This window comes from Pongo pygmaeus, chromosome 6, assembly GCF_028885625.2.
Source record: "Pongo pygmaeus isolate AG05252 chromosome 6, NHGRI_mPonPyg2-v2.0_pri, whole genome shotgun sequence".
Taxonomy (NCBI): domain Eukaryota; kingdom Metazoa; phylum Chordata; class Mammalia; order Primates; family Hominidae; genus Pongo; species Pongo pygmaeus.
The window spans coordinates 111,325,702-111,343,654 of NC_072379.2; the positions used below are offsets into that span (position 1 = coordinate 111,325,702).

At 38.6% G+C, this 17,953-nt stretch overlaps 1 long non-coding RNA gene across 1 annotated transcript in view; it reads left to right on the forward strand.

The window, feature by feature from the left end:
* The window catches only part of LOC129040189 (uncharacterized), a 44,867-nt gene extending 32,708 nt beyond the window's left edge, over positions 1 to 12,159 (forward strand). The window contains exon 7 of the long non-coding RNA XR_008503564.1: positions 10,747 to 12,159. This is a non-coding gene — a long non-coding RNA (uncharacterized LOC129040189). The remainder of the gene's footprint in view (positions 1 to 10,746) is intronic.
* Positions 12,160 to 17,953: the final 5,794 nt, after the last annotated feature.

Here is a 17,953-nt window from a genome sequence, read left to right on the forward strand (position 1 = left end):
ACTGAGTCATTCATGAGGGATTCGCCCCCAGTGACCCAAACACCTTCTAAAAGGGATTCACTTCCAACATTAGGGATCAAATTTCAACATAAGGTTTGTGAGACAAACATGAAAACTATAGCCAATATATTCTGCAGAATTTGGTGATTATTGATAACGGAGATGGAAATTCAGTGAACTCTTTGCATTTATTCCCCTACAGATTGGAGGAACAGATTGCTGATTGTTTTTTAAAAGCAAAATGTTTTTGAAATTTTGCCTGAAATGCAAATGAAAGTTTTGCATGAAATTGTTGGGGTTCAGAGAGAAAAAAAAACATAAATATTTGGCAACCTAAGTGTCTAATTTTGTGTGGTTAGAAATCTTTTAATGCCTCCTTAGTATGCACTTAAAATGAAAGATTCACACCAACTATTCTAATGCAATACTCTCATTGAATTTAACAGCTGTCTTTTCTGCTTTTTAGCTACTAATTTATTTTCCCCTTGCTCTTTAAAAATGAATGTTGTATGTACAAATTACTATGTATATATGCTAAGATGTAGGCATAAATGGTATAGTCTAGAGTTGTTAAAATGTGTTTTACCTAAATAGTTGTTCCAAGGAAGAAGTTAACTATAATACTTATTAAACCAGAAATTTGCTATGCTTACTTTAAGCTAATATCTTTTCAAGACTGTATTCCTAATGTCAAGATTTTTGCAATAGAAAATTAAAATTCTGCATTGTTATTTTTAAAACAAGCGCTTTTCCATTCCACTTCCATTATATTCCATTTTCCATGCAAATAGGCTGCTAATTCCACTACTGTGAAGAGTGCTGCATTGAACGTATGCATCCATGTGTCTTTATGACAGAATGGTTTATATTCCTTTGGATATATACCCAGTAATGTGATTGCTGGGTTGAATGGTAATTCCGCTTTTAGGTCTTTGAGAAATCACCACAGTGTCTTCCACAATGGTTGAACTAATTTACACTTCCACCAACAGTGTGTAAGCATTCCCTTTTCTCCACAACCTTGCCAGCATCTGTTATCTTTTGACTTTTTAATAGTAGCCATTCTCACTGGTCTAAGATGGTAACTCATTGTAGTTTTAGTCTGCATTTCTGTAATGCTCAGTGATGCTGAGATTTTTTTCTTTTTTTTTTTTATTATACTTTAAGTTCTGGGGTACATGTACAGAACATGCAGATTTGTTACATAGGCATACACATACCATGGGGGTTTGCTGCACTCATCAACCCATCATCTACATTAGGTATTTCTCCTAATGCTATCCCTCCATTAGCCTCCCATCCCCTGACAGGCCCTGGTGTGTGATGTTCCCCTCCCTGTGTCCACGTGTTCTCATTGTTCAACTCCTACTTATGGTCGAGAACATGCGGTGTTTGGTTTTCTGTTCTTGTGGTAGTTTGCTGAGAATGATGGTTTCCAGCTTCATCCATGTCCCTGCAAAGGACATGAACTCATCCTTTTTTATGGCTGCATAGTATTACATGGTGTATATGTGCCAAATTTTCTTTATCCAATTTTCATATTTCTATCATTGATGGGCATTTGGGTTGGTTCTAAGTCTTTGCTATTGTGAACAGTGCCACAATAAACATACGTGTGCATGTGTCTTTATAGAATGACTTATAATCCTTTGGGTATATACTCAGTAATGGGATTGCTGGGTCAAATGGTATTTCTGGTTCTAGATCCTTGAGGAATTGCCACACTGTCTTCCACAATGGTTGAACTAATTTACTCTCCCACCAGCAGTGTAAAAGCATTCCTATTTCTCCACATCCTCTCCAGCATCTGTTGTTTCTTGACTTTTTAATGATCACCATTCTAACTGGTGTGAGATCATATCTCATTGTGGTTTTGATTTGCATTTCTCTAATGATCAGTGAAAATGAGCTTTTTTTCATAGTTTGTTGGCTGCATAAATGTCTTCTTTTGAGAGACAACAAACATAAATGTATGTTTGTTGGCTGCATAAATGTTCATATCCTTTGCCCACTTTTTGATGGGGTTGTTTTTTTCTTGTAAATTTGTTTAAGTTCTTTGTAGATTCTGGATATTAGCCCTTTGTCACTGGATAGATTGGAAAAATTTTCTCCCATTCTGTAGGTTGCCTGTTCACTCTGATGGTAGTTTCTTTTGCTGTGGAGAAGCTCTTTGGTTTAATTAGATCCCATTTGTCAATTTTGGCTTTTGTTGCCATTGCTTTTGGTGTTTTAGTCAAGAAGTCTTTGGCTATGTCTATGTCCTGAATGGTATTGCCTAGGTTTTCTTCTAGTATTTTTATGGCTTTAGGTCTTATGTTTAAGTCTTTAATTCATCTTGAGTTAATTTTTGTATAAGGTGTAAGGAAGGGAGCCAGTTTCAGCTTTCTGCATATGGCTAGCCAGTTTTCTCAACACCATTTATTAAATAGGGAATCCTTTCCCTATTGCTTGTTTTTGTCAGGTTTATCAAAGATCAGATGGTTGTCGATGTGAGGCATTATTTCTGAGGCTTCTGTTCTGGTCCATTGGTCTATATATCTGTTTTGGTACCAGTACCATGCTATTTTGGTTACTGTAAACTTGTAGTATAGTTTGAAGTCAGGTAGTGTGATGCCTCCAGCTTTGTTCTTTTTGCTTAGGATTGTCTTGGCTATGCAAGCTATGTTTTGGTTCCATATGAACTCTAAAGTAGTATTTTCCAATTCTGTGAAGAAAGTCAATGGTAGCTTGATGGGGATAGCATTGAATCTATAAATTACCTTGGGCAGTATGGCCATTTTCATGATATTGATTCTTCCTATCTATGAGCATGGAATGTTCTTCCATTTGTTTGTATCCTCTTTTATTTCATTGAGCAGTGGTTTGCAGTTCTTGAAGAGGTCCTTCACGTCCCTTGTAAGTTGTATTCCTAGGTATTTTAATCTCTTTGTAACAATTGTGAATGGGAGTTCACTCATGATTTGGTTCTCTGTTATTGGTGTATAGGAATGCTTGTGATTTTTGCACATTGATTTTGTATCCTGAGACTTTGCTGAAGTTGCTTAGCAACTTAGGTAGATTTTGGGCTGAGACGATGGGGTTTTCTAAATAGAAAATCATGTCATCCGCAAACAGGGACAATTTGACTTCCTCTTTTCCTAATTGAATACCCTTTATTTCTTTCTCTTGCCTCATTGCCCTGTCCAGAATTTCCAATACTATGTTGAATAGGACTGGTGAGAGAGGGCATCCTCATCTTATGCCAGTTTTCCAAGGGAATGTACCCAGCTTTTGCCCATTCAGTATGATATTAGCTGTGGGTTTGTCATAAATAGCTCTTACTATTTTGATAGGTTCCATCAATACCCAGTTTATTGAGAGTTTTAGCATGAAAGGCTGTTGAATTTTGTTGAAGGCCTTCTCTGCATCCATTGAGATAATCATGTGGTTTTTGTCATTGGTTCTGTTTATGCGATGGATTACGTTTATTGATTTGTATGTGTTGAAACAGCCTTGCATTTCCAGGATAAAGTGACTTGATGGTGGTGGGTAAGCTTTTTGATGTACTGCTGGGTTCAATTTGCCAGTATTTTATTGAGGATTTTCACATGGATGTTCATCAGGGATAGTGGACTGAAATTTTCTTTTTTTGTAGAGTCTCTGCTAGGTTTTGGTATTAGGATGATGCTGGCCTCATAAAATGAGTTAGGGAGGATTCTCTCTTTTTCTATTGTTTGGAATAGTTTCAGAAGGAATATTACCAGCTCCTCTTTGTACCTCTGGTATAATTCGGCTGTGACTCCATTTGGTCCTGGACCTTTTTTGGTTGGTAGGCTGTTAATTGCTGCCTCAATTTCGGAACTTGTTATTGGTCTATTTGGGGATTCGGCTTCTTCCTGGTTTAGTCTTGGGAGGGTGTATGTTTCCAGGAACTTATCCATTTCTTCTAAATTTTCTAGTTTATTTGCATAGAGGTGTTTATAGTATTTTCTGATGGTAGTTTGTATTTCTGTGTGATGGGTGGTGATATCCCCTTTATCATTTTTATTGCATCTATTTGATTCTTCTCTCTTTTCTTCTTTATTAGTCTTGCTAGTGGTCTATTTATTTTGTTGATCTTTTAAAAAAACCAGCTCCTGGATCCATTGATTTTTTGAAGGGTTTTTTGTGTTTTTATCTCCTTTGTTCTGCTCTGATCTTAGTTATTTCTTGCCTTCTTTTAAATTTGTTTACTCCTGCTTCTCTAGTTCTTTTTTTTTTTTTTTTTGAGACAGAGTCTTGCTCGTCACCCAGGCTGGAGTGCAGTGGGGCGATCTCGGCTCACTGCAAGCTCCGCCTCCTGGGTTCACGCCATTCTCCTGCCTCAGCCTCCCCAATAGCTGGGACTACAGGTGCCCGCCACCATGCCCGGCTAATTTTTTTTTGTATTTTTAGTAGAGATGGGGTTTCACCATTTTAGCCAGGATGGTCTCGATCTCCTGACCTCGTGATCTGCCCATCTTGGCCTCCCAAAGTGCTGGGATTACAGGTGTGAGCCACTGCACCTGGCCTCTAGTTCTTTTAAATGTGGTGTTAAGGTGTCGATTTTAGATCTTTCCTGTTTTCTCTTGTGGGCATTTAGTGCTATAAATTGCCCTCTACACACTGCTTTAAACATGTCCCAGAAATTCTGGTATGTTGTATATTTGTTCTCATTAGTTTCAAAGAACATCTTTATGTCTCCCTTAATTTCGTTATTTACCCAGTAGTCATTCAGGAGCAGGTTGTTCAGTTTCCATGTAGTTGCATGGTTTTGAGTGAGTTTCTTAATCCTGAGTTCTAATTTGATTGCACTGTGGTCTGAGAGACTGTTTGTTATAATTTCTGTTCTTTTGCATTTGCTGAGGAGTGTTTTACTTCCAATTATGTGGTCAGTTTTAGAATAAGTGTGATGTGGTGCTAAGAAGAAGGTATATTCTGTTGATTTGGGGTGGAGAGTTTTGTAGATGTCTATTAGGTCTGCTTGGTCTAGAGCTGAGTTCAATTCCTGGATATCCTTGTTAACTTTCTGTCTATGATCTGTCTAATATTGACAGTGGGTTGTTAAAGTCTCCCACTGTGATTGTGAGGGAGTCTAAGTCTCTTTGTAGATCTCTAAGAACTTGCTTTATGAATCTGGGTTTTCCTGCATTGGAAGCATATATATTTAGGATAGTTAGCTCTTCTTGTTGCATTGATCCCTTTATCATTATGTAATGCCCATCTTTGTCTCTTTTGATCTTTGTTGGTTTAAAGCCTGTTTTATCAGAGACTAGGATTGCAACCCCTGCTTTATTTTGCTTTCCATTTGCTTGATAAGTCTACCTCTATCCCTTTATTTTGAGCCTATGTTTGTCTTTGCACACGAGATGGGTCTCCTGAATACAGCACACTGATGGTTCTTGACTTTTTATCCAGTTTGCCCTCTGTGTCCTTTAGTTGGGGCATTTAGCCTGTTTACTTTACTTTTAAGCTTAATATTGTTATGTGTGAGTTTGATCCTGTCATTATGATGCTAGCTGGTTATTTTTCCCATTAGTTGATGCAGTTTCTTCATAGCATTGATGGTCTTTACAATTTCTTATGTTTTTGCAGTGGCTGGTACCAGTTGTTCCTTTCCATGTTTAGTGCTTCCTTCAGGAGCTCTTGTAAGGCAGGCCTGGTGGTGACAAAATCTCTCAGCATTTGCTTATCTGTAGAGGATTTTATTTCTCCTTTGCTTATGAACCTTAGTTTGGCTGGATATGAAATTCTGGGGTGAAAATTCTTTTCTTTAAGAATGTTGAATATTGGCCCCCACTCTCTTCTGGCTTGTAGGTTTTCTGCTGAGAGATCCACTGTTAGTCTGTTGGGCTTCCCTTTGTGGGTAACCTGACCTTTCTCTCTGGCTGCCCTTAACACTGTTTCCTTCATTTCAACCTGGTGAATCTGATGATTATGTGTCCTGGGGTTGCTCTTCTCAAGGAGCATCTTTATGGTGTTCTCTGTATTTCCTGAATTTGAATGTTGGCCTGCCTTGCTAGGTTGGGGAAGTTCTCCTGGATAATATCCTGAAGAGTGTTTTCCAACTTGGTTCCATTCTCCCCATCACTTTCAGGTACACCAATCAAATGTAGATTTGGTCTTTTCACATAGTCCCATATTTCTTGGAGGCTTTGTTCCTTTCTTTGCCCTCTTTTTTCTCTAATCTTGTCTTCTCGCTTTATTTCATTGAATTAATCTTCAATCTCTGATAGTCTTTCTTCCACTTGATAGATTCAGCTATTGATACTTGTGTATGCTTCACAGAGTTCTCATGCCATGTTTTTCAGCTGAGGTCATTTATGTTCTTCTCTAAACTGGTTATTCTAGTTAGCAATTTGTCTAACCTTTTTTCAAGGTTCTTAGCTTCCTTGGATTAGGTTAGAACATGCTCCTTTAGCTCAAAGGAGTTTGTTATTACCCACCTTCTGAAGCCTATTTCTGACAATTCGTCAAACTCATTCTCCATCCAATTTTGTTCCTCGCTGGTGAGAAGTTGTGATCCTTTGGAGGAGAAGAGGTGTTCTGGTTTTTGGAATTTTCAGTTTTTTTGTGCTGGTTTCTCCCCATCTTCGTAGATTTATCTACTTTTGGTCTTTGATGTTGGTGTCCTTTGGCTGGGGTCTCTGAGTGGACATCCTTTTTGTTGATGTTGATGCTATTCCTTTCTGTTTGTTAGTTTTCCTTCTAATAGTCAGGCCCCTCTCCTGCAGGTCTGCTGGAGTTTGCTGGAGGTCCACTCCAGACCCTGTTTGTCTGGGTATCACCAGTGGAGGCTGCAGAACAGCAAAGATTGCTGGCTGTTCTTTCCTCTGGAAGCTTCATCCCACAGGGGCACCCGCCAGATGCCAGCCAGAGCTCTCCTGTATGAGGTGTCTGTCGGCCCCTACCAGGAGGTGTCTCCTAGTTGGGATACATAGGAGTCAGGGACCCACTTGAGGAGGCAGTCTGTCCCTTACAGAGCTCGAATGCTGTGCTGGAAGATCTGTTACTCTCTTTGGGGCTGCCAGGCAGGAACATTTAATTCTGCTGAATCTGTGCCCCAAACACCCCTTCCCCCAGGTGCTCTGTCCCAGGGAGGTGGGGGTTTTATCTATAAGCCCCTGACTGGGGCTGCTGCCTTTTTTTCAGAGATGCCCTGCTCATAGAGGAGGGACTCTGAAGAGGCAGTCTGGCTGCACTGGCGTTACTGAGCAGCAGTGGACTCTGCCTAGTTTGAACTTTCTGGCATCTTTGTTTACACTGTGAGGGTAAAACTGCCTACTCCAGCCTCAGCAATGGTGGATGCCCCTCCCCCCACCAAGGTTGAGAATCCCAGGTCGAGCTCAGACTGCCGTGCTAGCAGTGAGAATTTCAAGCCAGTGGATCTTAGCCTGCTGGGCTCTGTGGGGGTGGGACCCAACAAGCCAGACCACTTGGCTCCCTGGCTTCAGCCCCCTTTCCAGGGCAGTGAACGTTCTGTCTCACTGGTGTTCTGGGCATCACTAGGGTATTAAAAAAAAAAAAAACTTCTGTGGCTAGCTCAGTGTCTGCCCAAATGACCACCCTGTTTTGTGCTGGAAACCCAGGGCCCTGGTATAGGCATGGGAAGGAATCTCGTGGTCTGTGGATTGTAAAGACCATGGGAAAGCACAGTATCTGGGCTGGAGTGCAAGATACAGTCCCTAATGGCTTCCCTTGGCTGGGAGAGGGAGTTCCCTGACCCCTTGTGCTTCCTGGGTAAGGTGATGCCCCACCCTGCTTCAGCTCACCCTCCTTGGGCTGCCCCCACTGTCCAACCAGTCCCAATGAGATGAACTGGGTACCTCAGTCAGAAATGCAGAAATCACCCACCTTCTACATCGATCTCACTGGGAGGTGCAGACCAGAGCTGTTCCTATTCAGCCATCTTGCCAGCAATCCTTGCTGAAATTTTTTTCATGTGATTGTTGGCCGTATGTATGTCTTCTTTTGAAAAGTGTCTGTTCGTGTCCTTTGCCCACTTTTCAATGGGGTTGTTTGTTTCTTGTAAATTTGGTTAAGTTTCCTATAGATGCTGGATATTAGACCTTTGTCAAATTTTTTCACAGTTTGCATTCTGTAGGTTGTCTGTTCACTCTGTTGATAGTTTCCTTGCTGTGCAGAAGCTCTTTCATTTTATTAGATCCCATTTGTCAATTTTTGCTTTTGTTGCAATTACTTTTATTATCTTCATCATGAAGTCTTTGCCAATTCCTATGTCCTGAATGGTGTTGCCTAGGTTGTCTTCCAGGGTTTTTATAATTTTGTTAACCCAGTAATCTTAATCCTACAGCAATGAAAAAGTTTATTTATTAAGTTTACATTTTTGGTAAATTTCAAAATACATCCAACCTTGAGTTTCACTTTAAGAATACCTTCAGAAATTATGATTCTGTGAATTTTAAACTTTAATCAGTATTTCAAAATATTTATTTGATGGCTTTATGACCATGGGACTTAACACTCATCACCAAATTTGTGAGTTAGAGTTGCAGTAATCCCTCCCAACTGATTAAGGCAGAGAACCTTAATGCAGAGAGTGGTGTAGAACCTCTCTCTGAAGCTCAGGCTCACAGATATTTCTTTGCCTTCAGCTGAGAGTGCTTTTGGCTTGGAATTTGAATCAAACTTAGTTCCAAGTCTTATGAAGTGAAAGGTCACCTAGTTAATGGAATGGTTTTAATTAAATGAGAATAGCTTTTTGTTATATAAAAAGAAAGTAAGCAAGTTCTAAAATGGAAGACTGAATAGTTATTCTAATAAGAAAATCAGACTTAGAAACATAGCAAAGTTATTCATTACTTTCTTGAATAAAAATTTATTTTGTGCCACTTACCTCTGTTTTAATTTTTACATTGGAGTATATTTCTTATATTTGTATTAATTTTTTAATTACAGTAGGTATTGCTGGGTCATCTCACTCAGAATGTGAAAAATAGAGTATGAATACTGAAGCTCTATTGCTATTAGAACTGGAGATAAACTGTATGTGCATTGATAATTAAAACTCACCTTTCAATATTTATTATTTTAAAAACAAATTTTCAAGCCAGACATACCATTAATTCAAAGTCACAACTAACAAAGTCATCCAAGATTAGCCATTTGTATCACAAAACTGAAAATGCTTCTCAATTCTGTAGAGTATGGATGTTCATTATTGAGTTTATGGATTACTATGGTTAATTTAAACAATAGGAACAATCTGTGTGAAGATTTACACTAAAGCTAAATTAAAGATTGAGGAGCAAGCAAGTTTAATGTACACATAAACAAATATGCTTATTATAATTTATATTTGGGTGAGCTGATACTGATTGCTTCAGTGTTTTCAATGTTTGGATACCGACTGCCTCCATTTTTTTCACTTCCATTTTATATAAAAACTTTAAATCAGCTTTTAGCCAAATTAGTCTATTGAAAATCTTCTAAGAAATCTGATGATTTTCTAATTGCCAGTGCCAATAATTTTTTTAATATATTTAAATCAAAGTTTAATATACATGTAGAAAAAAATGCACAAATTATAACTGCACAGCTCAATGTATTCTCTTTCTTAAAGGTAACCACTATCTTAACTTTATGGTTTAGTTTTGCCTAATTTTTGAGCATCCTATAAGTATAATCACATAGTACTTGTGTGTGTGTGTGTGTGTGTGTGTGTGTGTGTGTTGGCTTTGCTCCACCCAATATTTTTGAAATTCTTCTATGTTGTTAGGTGTAGCTATTTGTTTTAGTTTTTGTAGAGTATTCCACTATAGAACGTATCATAATTTATCTATTTTACTGCTGATGGATATTTGTGTTTATAGCTAGGTTTGGGCTATTAAGAATAGTGCTTCTATGAACACTTTTGTGCACATATTTCTATTAAGTTGTATATTCACGAGTGGATTGTTTTATCATAGGATGAATATTCTTGACTTTTGTAGATAATACCAACAAGTTTCTCCAAATGGTGGTAACGATTTATGCTTCCATCAGTGATGTAGTCTAATGATCTAATTCTTCAAATATAGTATTTCAAGTTTTGAATTTTAGCTATTTAAATAGGTGATACTGATATTGCATCTTTATTTACACTTCCTTGATTACTAATGAAATTCATTACTTTTCACAAAGCTGATGTTTATTTGGATTTTCTATTTTGTGCAGTACTGGTTCAAGGCTTTTGCTCATTATTTTAAAAACAGATTATTTTTTCTTATTAATTTGTTGTTATATATGTAAAATATCTCCTCCCAGTCTGTGGCTGTTTGTGTGTGTGTGTGTGTGTGTGTATGTTTTAACTGTCTTAACTGTGTCATTTGAGGAACATAAGTTTTAGATTTTAAAACAGTCAAATTCATCAGTTTTTTTTTAATTGTTGGTACTTTTTCTGTGTCCTGTTGCAGAAATTTGTTTCTCATCCTGAAGGCATGAGAATATTTCTTTTATTGTCTTCTAGATGTTTATTAATTTTCCTTTTATAAATTACATTTGGACATTGTGAGAGTTAGAGAACAAGCCAAACAAGGCTTGTATGAGCATTAACTCATAAAAGTGGAGGATCTTTAAGTTCCATATACAGTCAAAGACTCAAACAGTTTTTACTTTAACCAAAAATTATAACATATCTTCCAAGATTCAGGAAAAATAAAGTAAAAATAGCATTTTTAGAAACAACAGGAGGTAGAGTTCTGCCTGTCATCAGTGTGCTTTGTGACTTTCCACTTAATTGGATTGCAGAACTCCTGAGTGTGGTCGAGAGTGAATTGCTTTGGAATGGGAGGAATGCAAGCCCAGCTTCCCTGAAGACCGCCTCTGGGGAGCAGCAGATTTCACACAGGGGAAAGCCTTTGAACTTCTTGCAGGAAAGACAGTGTATCTCAGTTAAGAGATATATGTTTGGAGAAAATCATAGTCCTTGTTTTTTCCCATGCAGATGGATTTTTATCTGAATTCTGATGTGTTTGTCACCAAACAGAAAATAAAACATGAGACACTTAACTAAAAGACAAAAGTTTCAAAGGAAATAAGCTTCACAATTACTCAAGATGGAATCTATTCTACAATTTTTTTTCCTACAACTTCTAGTTTACATTTCCCGATCAGCAATACTTTCATGAGAATTTAACAGATGAAATGAAAGTATATAGAATTAGTTCATTTTCACACTGCTGATAGAGACATACCTGAAACTGGGCAATTTACAAAAGAAAGAGGTTTAATTGGACTCATAGTTCCACATGGCTGGGGAGGCCTCAATCATGGTGGAAGGTAAGGAGGAACAAGTCACATCTTACGTGGATGGCAGCAGGCAAAAAGGGCTTGTGCAGGGAAATTCCCATTTTTAAAACCATCAGATCTTGTGAGACTCCTTCACTATCATGAGAACAGCACAGGAAAGACCCACTCCCATGATTCAGTCATCTCCCACTGGGTCCCTCCACAACACGTGGGAATTATGGGAGCTACAAGATGAGATTTGGGTGGGGACCCAGAGCCAAACCATATCATATATGTAAATATGAAGATAAATATTCTGGTTCCACTTACCCTTGTAAATTAGTTTTCACAGTAGTTCTGATACTCTTAAAGAAATTAATGATAATTAGAGTAGTGAGGATTTCCTGAACTGAGTCTTGAATGGGTTCAATTTTTGTCATTTGAAAGGACTCGAGTAAAGAAATTACAGAAAGGTGAATGACATTGATTGGTCTAGGTTCTTATTGGGTGGAGGGTGGTGGAAAAGTTTTCAAATTTACATAAGGCCTGATTTGGAGTGTGTTGAAAACTAGGCAGAGAGGTTTGGGTTTGATTCATCAGAAAATATTGAAAACTTTTGGAGAAATTTAAGAGTGCTGAAAAGCAATATTTAAGAAAGGTGGCCGGGTGTGGTGGCCCACACCTGTAATCCCAGCATTTTGGGAGGCCAAGGTGGACGGATCACCTGAGGTCGGGAGTTTGAGACCAGCCTGACCAACATGGCGAAACCCCATCTGTTCTAAAAATACAAAATTAACTAGGTGTGGTGGCTCTTACCTTAATCCCAGCTGCTTGGGAGGCTGAGCCAGGAGAATCACTTGAAACCGGGAGGCAGAGGTTGCAGTAAGCCGAGATTATGCCATTGCACTCTAGCCTGGGTGAAAAGAGTGAGACTGTTTCAAAAAAAAAAAAAAAAAAAAGAGAAGAAAGGCTAACTGTGCAGTGATGAACAGAAGGAAATGAAATGGCAAGATCCTATGATGACAGGCCCGCTGAGGAGGCTTCCAAGGAGAAGATGTGGTCAAATAGAGTAGAGACTCACTCGCGTCCGTGAGAAGAGACCACCAAACAGGCTTTGTGTGAGCAACAAGGCTGTTTATTTCACCTGGGTGCAGGCGGGCTGAGTCCTAAAAGAGAGTCAGCGAAGGGAGATAGGGGTGGGGCCATTTTATAGGATTTGGGTAGGTAAAGGAAAATTAGTCAAAGGGGGTTGTTCTTTGGCGGGCAGGAGTGGGGGGGGTCACAAGGTGCTCAGTGGGGGAGCTTTTGAGCCAGGATGAGCCAGGATAAGGAATTTCACAAGGTAAGGTCATCAGTTAAGGCAGGAACAGGCCATTTTCACTTCTTTTGTGATTCTTCGGTTACTTCAGGCTATCTGGATGTATATGTGCAGGTCATAGGGGATATGATGGCTTAGCTTGGGCTCAGAGGCCTGACAGAGAGCACCTTTCCAATCAGAAAAGCCTGGTGGTAATGCTACCTTTATCATCTAGCCTCTCTGAGCCTACTTCTTGTATAAATCAGAAATCTTTTGCTGGCAAGTAATTGAATTCCAGCTCAATCTAGATTTAACAAAAGAAGAAATTTCTTGGATAATTACTGGATTGGCCTCACAAAGCTGAACAACCAAGCTTTGGGAAAACATAAACCCAGACAGCTGGGGGAACTCAAGAGATTGAACTAGAGATTTAAAACCTGCCAGAATTCTCTTTTCTTCTCTAAGGAAGTTGGGGAAGGTTTCACAATGGGGTAAGGGATGTGACTATTCATAACTTTGTGCTCACCTCTTCTTGCTTCATTGTCAAGGAGAAAAGGGCTCTTTCCACAATTGAAGTCTTTAAGTTTTTTTTTTTTTGAGACGGAGTCTCGCTCTGTCGCCAGGCTGGAGTGCAGTGGCGTGATCTTGGCCGACTGCAACCTCCAACTCCCTGATTCAAGCGATTCTCATGCCTCAGCCTCCCGAGTAGCTGGGATTACAGGCACACGCCACCATGCCTGCCTAATTTTTGTATTTTTAGTAGAGACGTGGTTTCACCTGGCCAGGATGGTCTTGATCTCCTGACCTCATGATCCACCCGCCTCGGCCTACCAAAGTGCTGGGATTACAGGCGTGAGCCACCGTGCCTAACCGAAGTCCTTAAGTTTTGAGAAAAGCCTAAATTATAAGCTTAGGCAAGTGTCTTAAATCTCTGTGCCTCTGTCTCCTCTTCTGATAAATGGGAAAAACAATAGGACTTACATCATGGGGTTGTTGTAAGGAGTAAATGACTTAAAATATTTAAGTGTTTGGAATAGTTGCCAGCACAAAGCTGTTGTTGTTATTGTGTGGTTGATTGTTGTTGTTGTCTCACCTCTGGGACATCTCTGTGGCCAGAGGTTGACCTAAATATGTCTGGGAGCAGGAATGAGAGCACTGTCATTGGTATCACAGGAATGGGGCAGAGCAGGAGCCCCAAAAGAAGACATGGGGAAGGAAGATGTGTCAGCCAAACAAAAACAGCTTTCCATTGTATTCCTCATCCATAAAATAGCTTTATTATTAAGTTCAGTGTGATTGTGAGAATAACGATGTATTTGAAGTGCCTGTCATGTGGCAGGCCTTCAAGATATAATAGTTACTTAATCTACACATGACAAAACCACAGCCTGGGCTGGTTACAATAATGGGCATTAATGAAATTATTATTTTGAAGGAAAATCAGAAGGATCTAGATTGGTTTGTGGATTGTATTGATGGTGGCCAGGGGCTGTGACTTTGGATGTTTTCCTATTAGGCTCTGCCTTGTAACAGAGAGCAGTCATACTTACATATATTCACATTAAAAGCATGTCTTGTTATTTCCTCCTGTGGCCCTGGGAGTGGGAGTGTTCCTCAGGAAGAGGTGCATCCTGCAGTCTCTCTAGCTGGGTGGTATTTGATCCATGCTACAGTCTAAGCAGCCTGAAGGGTGCCAGGATCCTGGGTTATACTTCTTTCAGTCAGAGGCTGTGGCCTCTTTAGTAACTGTCTCAGCAGACAAATAAGTGTCCACAGCTGGCCAAAGAGAATACTGCTATCCCAAACCCATAATGGGAGAGTGTGTCCTTTTTTTTGTGAGGCTGACAGGAGTACTGTGGTTCTTACCAGTTGCTACCAGATGACTCAGTTATTCTACTCTTTGCCTCATCTCAATATCCATGTTATTCAAAATCCAAATCAACACTTACACCATCATATTACATTGTGATGATTAATTCTATATGTCAACTTGATTGGGTCATGAGTGTCATGGGCTGCTGGCTAACCATTATTTCTCATCCTCATGTGCCTCTGAGGATGTTTCTGGAAAAAACTCGCATTTGAATGGGCAGACTGAGTAAAGCACATGACCCTCCCCAGCATGAGTGGGTATCATCCAGTCCATTGAGGGCCTGAATAGAACAAAAAGGCCAAGGAAGGTTTAATTAACTCTGATGGACTGCTTGATATGGGACATCAGTCTTCCTCTGTTGGTGCTCCTGGCTCTCAAGTCTTTAGACCAAGACTGGAATCTATACTATTGGCTCTCAGACCTTGGAACTACATCACCAGCTTTCCTGGGTCTCTAGCTTGTAGATTGCAGATTGTGAACCTTCTCAGACTCCATAATGCCTGAGCAACAACTTAATAAATTCCATCATATATATATGTATTATCTCCCATTGGTTCAATTTCTCTGGAGAACCCTGACCTATACATACAGTTCATAAATTTTGGTATCTAGTCTTCTACTAATTAAATTGGTAATCTAATGATCATCTTTTAAAAAATCCATTATATGATACATTGAGAATGGAAATCCAGGCCCAAGAGAGGTAATCCCAGACCTTCTTCAGCCTCAGAAATAAAAGATAGGCTTTTAAGGCCTCAGCTGAGAGACATGAAAATATTTTTTCATTTTAAATCCTTTAGAATGTGTAAGGTAGAATACTCAAACCCTCAGTGATCCTTTGTCTGTGATGTGCTCGGGATGAGCAAGAAAAACTGCATTGCAAATCCTAGCAAGCTTTTAACTGTGGCATTGCTCTGAAAAAAATTATGTGAAAGGAGTTTTATAAGCATTTGATTGACATCGATTCTCACAGGAAAGAAAAAGCCTGGGAAGAGAATGAGGAAGAAAAAATTGAACTTTTGATTTATAGTTCAAGAGCACAGCAAACTAAAGAGAATTAAATAAAGGAGGTTAGGGAACAAAACAGAAAAGAAGGTAAAATATAGGTGGTAAAAAGGAAGCTACAGAGGATTCCACAGAATAGGAGATTGTGGGATATCTTTGTTTCAAGATAGTGCTCTCTAATGTATGGGAAATTGGGAGAGGGTTTATTATTTCTGAGGGTTACTTGACTTCATGTTAAGTGTTGATGACACTCATTGACCAGAGTTTTATTTGACATGCAAAATCCCTAGTTTGCACCTAAAATTTTATTATTTCTTTATAATCTTAATAATCCTGAGGCCACCAAATGTGTGTGCACATATACCTATTTGTGTGTGTGTGTGTGTATGTGTGTGTGTGTTCTTTGTAGGAACACATCCAAAATGGGTGCAACCAGCACTACTATTTCCTTCTCTAACAAAATTGTAATACAATATATATTATGTTACAATTACGTAATTATATTATAATTATGTATTATTACAATTATTGTAATATAATTATATTACAATTCTGTTATAGAAGAAAAAAGTAGTACAGGTTGCACCCATCTTGGATGTGTTTCTATGACAAATATACCTCATCTGCTCATATATCAGCTTTATGCTAATTTTGTTATTAATGCATTGGTTGACTTTGGAGTTAGAGCCTTCTAAATTACCTGGTTGTATTGAGCAAATGAATTAATAATCACCATTCCCCATCCTAACTAATTAATAGCAGTGGAGCAGTAGCAGTAACAATTTCTACCTCTCTAGTATTTTACAATTTACAAAGTGCTCTCACAGATTTATCTCATTTGATAAATAGATATACAAGTGAGTGCTGTATGCATGCAACTAGCTCTTTTGGCAAACAAAATGCCATAGTTAAGTGAGGATATGTATCTCTTTTCTTACAACCATAGGTATTGACTTCTATACCAAGCCCTATTTCAATAAAAAATTTAAGTAGACAAATATCAGTTGCAAAATGAACGATAGGTTTAATTAATACAAAAGACACAGAAAGCATGTTAATAACCAAAATTGCAGTGCTCTACCCACTAAGCATCAGACAGTACCACAGAAAAGTAAAACAAGCTCTACTGCTGATTAAGATTAATTGAAAAGATTCCCAGAAAGTAGAAAAGTACAGCTCAATTTTGCTTTAAAAACGTTAAATATATTTAGCACATGCGTTTCTTTTTGTAATTAATTTATGGCTGATTATCATTTAAAAGAGTTTGATTTAATGTTTTTCTTACAGCTGTATTGAAGGTTAATTGATATATAATAAATGGCATATATTTACAGTGTACAATATGAGGAGCTTTGGCATACATGTACACTCATGAAACCGTTACCATAATCAAGATAATAACATACCCATTACTCCCTGATATTGATATGGTCAGGCTTTGTGTCCCCACCCAAATCTCATCTTGAGTCGTAATCCCCATAATTCCCGTAATCCCCATGTGTCAAGGGAGACACCAGGTGGAGGTAATTGAATCATAGGGACAGTTTCCCCCATGCTGTTCCTGCGATAGTGAGTGACTTCTCACAACATCTGATGGTTTTATAAGGAGCTCTTGGTCCTTCATTCAGCACTACTCCTTCCTGCCGCCTTGTGAAGAAGGTGCCTTGCTTCCCCTTTGCCTTCTGCCATGATTGTAAGTTTCCTGAGGCCTCCCCAGCCATGGTGAATTGTGAGTCAAACCTCTTTCCTTTATAAGTTACCCAGTAAACTGTACATTTGTATCCAACTCTCAGTAAACTGGATAATTTATAAAGGAAAGAGATTTCATTGACTCACAGTTCACCATGGCTGGGGAGGAAAGGTGGAAGAGCCCCTTGTAAAACCATCGGATCTTGTGAGAACTCTCAGGCAGTTCTTGATAGCAGTTGAAAATGGCTAATACACCCCTAAAAGATTTCTAAGGCTCATCTGTAATTCTCTTCCTACTCCTCTATTCTCCAGGTAATTACTTATCTGCTTTCTATAGATTAGTTTGTATTTTCTAGAATTTTATATAAATAGACGAATCCAGTGTGTGCTCTTTTTTTGTCTGAATTCTTTCAGCACAATTAATTTGAGATTCATCCATGTTTTTAATATGTGTAAATAGTTCTCTCCTTTTTATTGCTGAGTGGTGGTATTCCATTGGATGAATAGTCACAATTTGTTTACCTATTCACCTGTTGATGGAAATATGTTTTTTCTCTCATTTGGGCTTGTTACAAACGCTGGGAATATTTATGTACAAGTCTTTATATGGACATATGTTTTCATTTATCTTGGGTAAATACTTAGGAGTGGGATGACTGGATCATATGGTAAGTATATGTTTAACTTTTTAAGAAACTGTCAAACTGTTTTCAAAAATAGGAGTAAAGGAAATTGTTTATAAAACAAACATTTCTTCAGCATAAAACTTAACTTACGTTGTTTAAAACAGTTGATTCCTGGGGCAGAGTGAGAGGGAGAGGGGAAATTGTTCACACTAATTAATGAGTGTTTTAGTACTTTTG